General features: G+C 37.6%; 1 pseudogene; it reads left to right on the top strand.

Moving 5' to 3' along the window:
• Nucleotides 1-494: 494 nt before the first annotated feature.
• On the top strand, nucleotides 495-9,004 carry LOC132110286 (BLOC-3 complex member HPS1-like; annotated as a pseudogene).
• The last annotated feature ends 295 nt before the right edge of the window (nucleotides 9,005-9,299 follow it).

Genomic DNA, 9,299 nt, shown 5'->3' with positions numbered 1-9,299 from the left:
TGCAGTTCACACACATCTGATGAGCAACAGTTGTTCTGTGACATAGACCTGTCAGTCTGATGAAGAGCGTTTAAGCTCGAAACGTCACCTGTGGTGAACATAATTAAAACGTTCTCTCTCTCTAGAGCTGTGGTGTGCCTACTTTGATGTTTTGTTCTTATTGTATTATATTGGAACAATTCCTGAAAATATTAATTGAGCTAAGTAAGATATGGATAGATATTCATTTGAAATTCCTTCTGGTGTCAACAGTGTTTATCCTATTAATAGTCATACTGGCCTTTTATTAACTGTTTTCTAAAATACATATATTCTTGTGTGTAAGCCATTACAAATTAGTAGGCTATTGTTTAGGACTGGTAAATTACAAGTATAGATTTTTTGACCAGGTTCATTGATAATCTTATGAAACAATTATGCAATGAGAATGAAACAGTGCTACTGGGCTTAACTAATCTTCTAATAATTGCATTTGTGTTCAGGAAAAATGAAATGTTCTGGTGGCCAGTGAGAGCGCAGAGGTTCTGTTCTACTGGACTGACACTGAGTTCGAGCAGCAGATTCAGGTGGTAATATTTTAGTATAATTATTATTTCATGTTAAATAAAATTGTACTATGCCTACATTAGATATACATGGATATAAGTGTGGAATACTGAATGGTAATTTTTTTGTATGTGTTCTCAGCTACCTGCTTTTGAAGACAGAATTAACACTCTCGCACCAATCATCATCTCCTGTAGCACCATGGTGGACAGACTCATGGACAATTATTCCACCTTCAGCACAGAAAACAATCATATCTATGTTCTGCATCAGGTACTAACTAGGGATGTGCACGGATAGTCGAACATTCGAATATTCGTTCTGCTCTAATTATTCGATAAATAAAAATTATATTCGAATTTCGAATTATTGTGAAAAAAGTTCACAATAAAACCTAATTTGGTCACTTTCTGTGATTCTCCACGGCATATTTGAAGGTGTATGCAAGCAAAAAATAATTAATGAATGATTAAGGGGCCATTCACATATCGCGCCTAATAAGGCGTGGAAAAGGCTATGCGCGCCGCTTTCTCCTTCTTTCCAAAGCGCTCGGGCAGAAGCGCTCCTGAGGCGACGCGTTCTCTCCATGAAGACGGAAATTTCAGCAAAGGATAAATGGATTTGCAGCACAAAAAAATCGCTTTCAGTAGCTCTGCTACTAAATTTATTTCAAAATGGCAATCCATATACAGCTATGATCAGCTGTTCCTTCATCTTGGCTGAGCTTTCAACGTTGTTACAGGAAAGGATGAAGCTGAATGTTTAGTTCTTGTCACATGACCTGCGGTGCGCTTGTAGCATTCCGAAAGTTGAGATGTTTTTAACTCGATGCTGTGCGGACGCGCCTGGAAAAAACGGGACCGCGTCGCACCGCGTGCGCATCGCGACCGCGTCGCTTCCATTATGAGCGCGCATACCGCGCGCCTACATTGGAAATAACGAACTTGAGCATGCAAAAGACGCGATATGTGAACGCCCCCTAAAAGAACTGCGGTCTTCTACAGTACTTCAAATATGCCGTGGAGAATCACAGAAAGTGATCCAAGAACATTGTTGCAGCATCTCTCAAGCAACGAATAAACACTGCTAACTTGGAGAATGCAGTGAAAACTCCTCTTCTCGCGTCTGCCCTAGACCCTCGGCACAAACATCTCAGGTTTCTCGATGAAAACATGAGAGAAGTAAGAAAAAAAAACTTTTTTGAACATTATCAGAACATTTTCCTTGATGCGAGTGGTGCGGATGCAGTCGCCATGATGAAGAATATGCAATGCCCACTCGTTGGAAAGTTCTCCAGCGATGATTACAGAGAGTCCAGCCGAGACGAGTGGGAACAGTTCTTGCTGGAGCCATGTATTCGACCAGATGCAGGGGCGCCCCCAAGGGGTCGCGGCCACCCCTGTATAAACTCTGGCCACCCCTGCGGCCACCCCTAGGATTATTTACAGTGGGTCCTGTTAATTTAAATGCAAAATGTAAATTCACAATAGTTTAAGAAGTGAAAAAAAGTGCAGCACCTGCTGCAGCCACAGTTTTGCGTCTCTGAGCACAGGGCCGGCCCGCGGCATAGGCGGTATAGGCAAATGCTAAGGGCGCCATTCATCCATAGGGGCGCCAGAATGATTGAACCAGTGAATTTTTTTTTTATAATAGGCTACTATTTAAAAACCATTAATTCGAAATACTACCAAATAAAGCAAAAAAAAAAAAAAAAAAAAAAGTCCGGCTATTCAATCTTCCCCTATCCATCGAGTGCTTGAAGTGCGTCTGAAACAGAGCGCGCGCGATCAGTTGTTGGTAATTTGTTGTGTAGCGTGCCCGACGGCACTGCTTTTGTTAACACACAGCTCGTAGAAACGGGCCTGGCAGCTCGCGCCAGTTCTAGACACGGTGAAAGTTTCCTGATTGTGACGGAAGGCCGAATTTACATGACACATTATAAATGAGCATAGTCTGCGATAGATACAGTGCCAAAAAGAAGAGAAGAGGATACAGACAGAGGTAAAGAGATGTAGTGAAAGAACAATTTATTGCATAGGAGTAAGATACTATAATTTCATGGCAGTTATTTTTACCTTAAACTTAATGTTAGCAGTTGTTCTGAGTTCTGAGTCCCCAGACTGTGATTTTGTACAATCATGTCAGTTTTAAGACGCATTTTTTATTATCACTTTTTTATTAATGTTTTACTCTACAGTTGTGCAGGGGATACAGTACAAGCCAAAAGTTTGGAAACATTACTATTTTTAATGTTTTTGAAAGAAGTTTCTTCTGCTCATCAAGCCTGCATTTATTTGATCAAAAATACAGAAAAAAATGTAATATTGTGATATATTATTACAATTTAAAATAATTTGTTTTCAATTTATTATACTTTAAAGTATCATTTATTTCTGTGATGCAAAGCTGAATTTTCAGCATCATTACTCCATTCTTCAGTGTCACATGTGACATCCGGTCTATCACATGATCCTTTAGAAATCATTCTAATATGATGATTTATTATGAGTGTTGGAAACAGTTTTGCTGTAATGTGTGTGTGTGTGTGTGTGTGTGTATATATATATATATATATATATATATATATATATATATATATATATATATATATATATATATATATATATATATATGCTAAATCATGAACACAATGACAGGGTGAAATGGGCTGTGATGCATGGGGCGCCAGGTAAAATCTTTCCTAGGGCAGCAAATTGGTCAGGGCAAACCCTGTCTGAGCAACATTAAAGTGTTTCGTTCCTGAATGAATGAACAGTTTAAATGATTCGGTTCAATCGCAATGACTCACTTATGAACAGTGACTCGCTGCCACCTATTGGCGGTTTTAATTTCACATTTAATGGAACCTTTTCATTTTTTAAATAATTTCAAACATCAGTTTTCAATGTTTTATCTTTAAAATATCAAAACATTATTTGTTCATTTGTAACTGCAGGTTAAAGTATTCCATGTTCCACTGAGCTGCATTAAACAGTGTGTAAAAACATCTAAATGGCACTTCAGATGCAGCTTCTGTTTTATCTACATTGCAAAGATCAATTTTGTTGATACTGATTGCATTTGCTTGGTAACAGCCCAAATGCAAGTATTTGACCTAAAATATGGTGCACACTTTTAGAAACAATAGTGTAAAGGTAAAAAAAAAAAAAAAACTCAGGTGTCTGCACAATTAAAAATAAGATATCAGCACAATAACACTCAGCAAAATAGTGTAATTATCGTTATCGATAAAATCCTAGAACTCACAGAGATATAACTTTTTGTCTATATTGCAAACCCTTATTTTTTTTTTTCTTTATTTTAATGTGCCACCCCCAAAATTTACTGTGGCCTCATTTGGCCACCCCTGTTAACATTTTCTGGGGGCGCCACTGACCAGATGAGGATCCCATTCAGTGGTAAACGAAAACACGAAGCGCTTCACAAAACGTATTCGCTTAGCACACCGTTATTTGTGAGTCCCGCCAACGTCTGTGTCGTGAGAGCGCGTTTTCTCCGCGGCCGGCCTTAGTGTTAACAGACTAAGGAGCCGACTTTCCCCCGATCATGTTTACATGCCCGTATTTCTTAACAAGAACATTTGAAACAATAGAAAAAAAGCAAAAACGATTTGCTGACAGTTTAAAAGTTAAGTGTAAGCTACATTCTGTACAATAGCCTAATTGCTGCAGGCTGCTTTACGTTTTTTCTTTGTTCACTTTTTTTTTTGTTTTTTGCTTTTAATCTGTAGCCTACTTTTGTTTGTTTGCACGCATTGTTAAAGGTTTTCAGCTACAAAACACGATGTGTAATGTTCAAGCTTATTGTAAGCTTGTTCAAAATGACGAAAACAAATGTTGCTGAAAAATAACGTCTGACTCATTAAACTTAATTTAAATAAACGAATATTCGAATATTCGTTTTTTGTGAGCTCAAATATTCGAATGTGATATTTGTGGAAAACGCCCATCCCTAGTACTAACAGCAATATGAAAGAGTCATCCAGAGGTGGGTAGAGTACCCAAAAACTGTTCTCAAGTAAAAGTAAAAGTACTTCTAGAAATATTTACTCAAATAAAAGTAAAAGTACTAGTCTTGAATAGTTACTTGAGTAAGAGTAAAAGAGTATCGGATAAAAAATCTACTCAAGTAGTTAGTTACTAGTTACTTTGGGTCATATATACTGAGCCTATTTTTATTTAGATATATAGATAAAATGTATGTAATGTATGTGTGTGTGTATACATGTATATATTTAATCAGCCTTTACTCCAATTTATGTAATTTATTATAAAACCCTGTCTGTTTACTTAAGTAACAGATATAGGTGTCATGACTTTATATTAAATGTGAATTTAACATTGAAAGTTAATGTGATATAAATATTGCTACTAATCTTTCATTGTTCAGAAAGAGACCAAATAACATTTAAATTATTAAAGATCATTTTCACTGACAGTCTAGATTTCAATCACTCTCAGAAACTCCCATTAAAATCACTGAAACTGTTAACACTGTGAAATCAATATCTTAATTAAAGATTCGTACAAACATCTGCACTTTGTTGTTTCTGACGAGAGAATTCGCGGCAGGGAGCTGAACGACTCATTCAAACTGATTCATGAACCAATTCACTCGTTTGCCAATTGGTTTGATCAAGCCTTTGAACAGAATTGACTCAAAAGAATGAATCATTCGCGAATGGGCATCGCTCATTGTCCAGAGAAAAGTAGACGGCGCGTTTGGAATAAACTGAAGCATTTATAACATTTATTGCATTAAGATAAAGTAACGAGAGGAGCGTCGCCCACAGTAACGAAGTAAAAGTACAGATTTTTCCCAAAAAATTTACTCAAGTAAGAGTATAAAGTACCCATCTTTAAATATACTCTGAAAAGTATTAGTTACCCCAAAAAATTACTCAAGTAAATGTAACGAAGTAAATGTAACTCGTTACTACCCACCTCTGGAGTCATCTGATCTAACACTAGATCAGCACTAGACAGTAGGGGTGTGCAAAAAAATCGATTCACGTTTGAATCGCGACTCAAGCTTTGCCGATTCACAATCGATTCATAGAATTCCAAAAATCGATTCATATATATATATATATATTTTTTTTTTTTTTTTTTTTTTTTCGCCGTGTTAATATTGTCCTGAAATGAGTTTAGCTCAGCATTCCTATAGATGGCGCTGCGTCGAATTCACACTGACGCCTGCACACGCTTGTCATAACAGAAGAATTGCAGCCCGAGGTGAGAAAAAGTGGAACAGATATCTGTACCCTGAGCAAAGCGGATGTCAACAATGCCGAAGGAATCGCTGTGACCCTGAAACCAATAAAGGATGCAACCAACATCATGTGTGAGGATAGCACACCGACTTTGTCTGTGATTGCTCAATTGCATGCACAGTTACTCCAAGACACAGAAACAGGCTTCAGCGGTGAAACTCAAATTGTCCGAGAAATCAAGCAGGCCATTCACGAAGATCTGTCGAAGAGATACTCGACTGTGGCTGATAAAAATATGCTCTACACAGCTTCAATTTTGGACCCAAGATTTAAAGCCCTTCCATTTCTCTCCCAAGATGAGCAGCATGACTTACAATCCAAAGTGATAGCTGAAGCTGCAGCACTTGAGGTAGGCTGACTATTTCTATCTTTAACAATAAAACATGTAAAACAATGTTGCAAAACTGTATTATATCACAAGTATGTGTTTAACATAATAGCTTATAATACAGATTTTATTAGCACAACCATACTGTGTGTGTGTGTGTGTGTGTGTGTGTGTGTGTGTGTGTGTGTGTATGTGTGTGTGATGAATGTTACTTGTGGAGAGATGCACCAATAGCCTATGGGACCCTGGACCATAAAACCAGTGTTATGGGTACATTTTTTAAACTTGAGATTTATACATACACTGAACTAAAACTATTTGAAAATCTGGAATCTGAGGGTGCAAAAAAATCTAAATATTAAGAAAATTGCCTTTAAATTTTGGCTTAAAATACATTTTTGTTATATTTAAGGTAGGACATTTACAAAATATCTTCATGGATCATTATCTTTAGTTAATATCCAAATGATTTTTGTCATAAAAGAAAAATCAATAATTTTGACCCATACCATGCTTTATTGGCTAAAGCCACAAAAATACCTGTGTGACTTGTTTTGTGGTCCAGGGTCAGATATTTCAGATGTATTCCATTGTATCTTGTAGTGGGATTGTGTTATACAAGGGATAATAACACTAAACTTGAAATTTAAACATGAGGATTATTTGTTAATTGTGATTTCTATTATGATCTTTCACTGCAGCATGAGGTGGGGCATAAGGATTATGCTGAGGTGCCCAGTGGCCCAGATGAAGGGCTAAATGATGAAGGCCCCTCCTGGACCCAAAAGAAGATGTACTTCACTGGAGAGCCTGTTAGGCAAGACATTCAGTGATGCTGGTGCCGGGGTGGTCCCTAAATCCTCCAACACCAGAGCTGAGGAGGAGATGAAAAAGTACCTGGAAACCTCCCCATTATCACTCTCAGAAGACCCCCTCATCTGGTGGAGGAGCCATGAGACTGTCTTTCCCCTCCTGGCTAAGTTAGCTAAGCGCTATTTATGCATCCCTGGTACTAGTGTTGCGTCAGAAAGAGTGTTCTCAACTGCCGGAGACATAATAACTGCACAGCGGAGCATGCTCACTCCAGAACACGTAGACCAGCTTCTGTTTCTACAAAAGAATTTACACATTTCAGGTAGTGGTGGACCATGAACTGGTTACACACACACACATACACCTAAATGTTGATCCTTTATGTGATTCTGATACATCACACAAGTTCTGTTGAATGGACTGTATTGCCAGAGTTCTAAAAAAAAGGGCCTAGTTTTATAAAGTTCAATGTGTCCAGTCGAGTTAACATTTCAACAGTTAACCTAGTAGCCTACAGCACTTTAAAGCTAAATAAAACTTGAAATGTATTTGAAAGCTGGCCAAAGCTTGGCACTTTGCACTTTTTAGTTAAAAAAGCTTTTATTTTTGCATGAAGACAAAGTAAAGTAATATCAAACTACATTGAGTTTTTTGTGTTTCTTTTCTTTAAAATTGTATGTCTACAATCAATCACATAGGAAAAAATAAACTACATTTACATACTGTGAATCGTTTTTTTTTAATCGAGAATCGTTTTGAATCGAAAATCGATTTTGAATCGAATCTTGAGCCTAAAAATTGGAATCGAATCGTGACATTTTCTGAATCGTGCATCCCTACTAGACAGCACTCATTCAATGAATGAATTGTACAATACTTAGGAAATATTACACTATATAATTAATATTTTATCAATTATATTTTGATATAGTGTGTGTGTTGTATACATGTGTTTTTACACTATATAAAATGCAGTACTCAAACATTATAAGAAGTTATAATAACAATATACGTGTTTGTGTGTGTGTGTGTGTGTGTGCGTGTTCTTTTCCAGTGCTTATCCTTTAATATATCTGCTCAACTTTTCAAATCATTCAATTCAGTCTGCCACCAAAATGCTGATGTCTGCTGCTCTCTGTCATGCAGTTTGAGGAGCGCCTCTACATTACTGTGAATGGAGATTGAGATGAGGCCGAGGAGGATTTAAAGAGAAAAATCTATGCGATGAAGAAACTCACAGGAATCATGTTTGGCATGGTGACTCTCAGCGGTGCCCTCTTGAGGAAAGAGTGAGAAGTGCACTTTCAGTACAACAACAGATTTTAAAACATACTGTAGATTACTAGTATATCATTGCATTTCAGTTCATATTTATATATTTTTTTGAAACCAAAGACTGTTGTAATAGCCTTTGAACTGAAACCTGGTCCTTTTATTTGTTAGATTACGCTCTCAAGATACAGAGCAAAGGAACCGCTTGTGGAAGAAGCGACGAAGCCTCTTGGAAACATACAGCCGCTTATGAGAGAACGACCAAAGCTTTTTAGTGGAGGTGTGTGCAAGTGCTGTGTTTTATTAGTTGCATCCTAGTTTTAGTTTTCGATCACACATGAAGAGTTCTCTGCCTCTTGTCAGGCGGTGGAAAGGTTGATCCACATGACCCTTTGTGAGCAGTGCATCGAGTTTCTGGAGCGTCAACTGGTGCAGCAGATCAACAGCAACATGGACAGAGCGGGCGAGGAGGAGCTACACGCTTTCATACTGGTGCAAACCAAAATGCCAGCCTTCTACTCCAGGTACAGCAAATGCTGATTGAGATCAAGGTGTTTGGACCACAACATCAGAAGAAAGTGACAACATCTGTAGGAAGTGCTACAGAGAACTTTGAACTTATCTCAGATCTCATACGTTTTTGCAGTCGAAGTGCCAGCAGTCTATCCACCTCTGATCTTCTGGCTCTGATCATCCTGGTGCAGGATCTCTATCCCAGCGAAATCGGCCGTGATGACACTCCTGAGGTTTGATATGTCTTGCTTGAAGTCACAGTATGTTTTTTTTCATTAAGGCCTTAAAATAAGTTCTGTACTTAGGAGTTGAGAAGAGTTCAATTCCATATTCTACACATCAGAGCCCTCTCCTCCTGAACGGGAATCAGGTGATGAAAATGAGTATCTAATTTATATTTAATAATATGTATAATATCTAATAATAATACTTCATATCTAATGCAATGACATTCAGAGGTGTGTTTGCGAAAATATTGAAATGCACCAAGAGTGATTGGTATTATATAAATACAAGCTGCATATGTGAATTTTC

The sequence above is a fragment of the Carassius carassius genome, chromosome 30, assembly GCF_963082965.1.
Source record: "Carassius carassius chromosome 30, fCarCar2.1, whole genome shotgun sequence".
In the NCBI taxonomy this organism is placed as follows: Eukaryota; Metazoa; Chordata; class Actinopteri; order Cypriniformes; family Cyprinidae; genus Carassius; species Carassius carassius.
The sequence above is the reverse complement of the archived record's forward strand: the minus strand, read 5'-3'. Positions and strand labels throughout refer to the sequence as shown.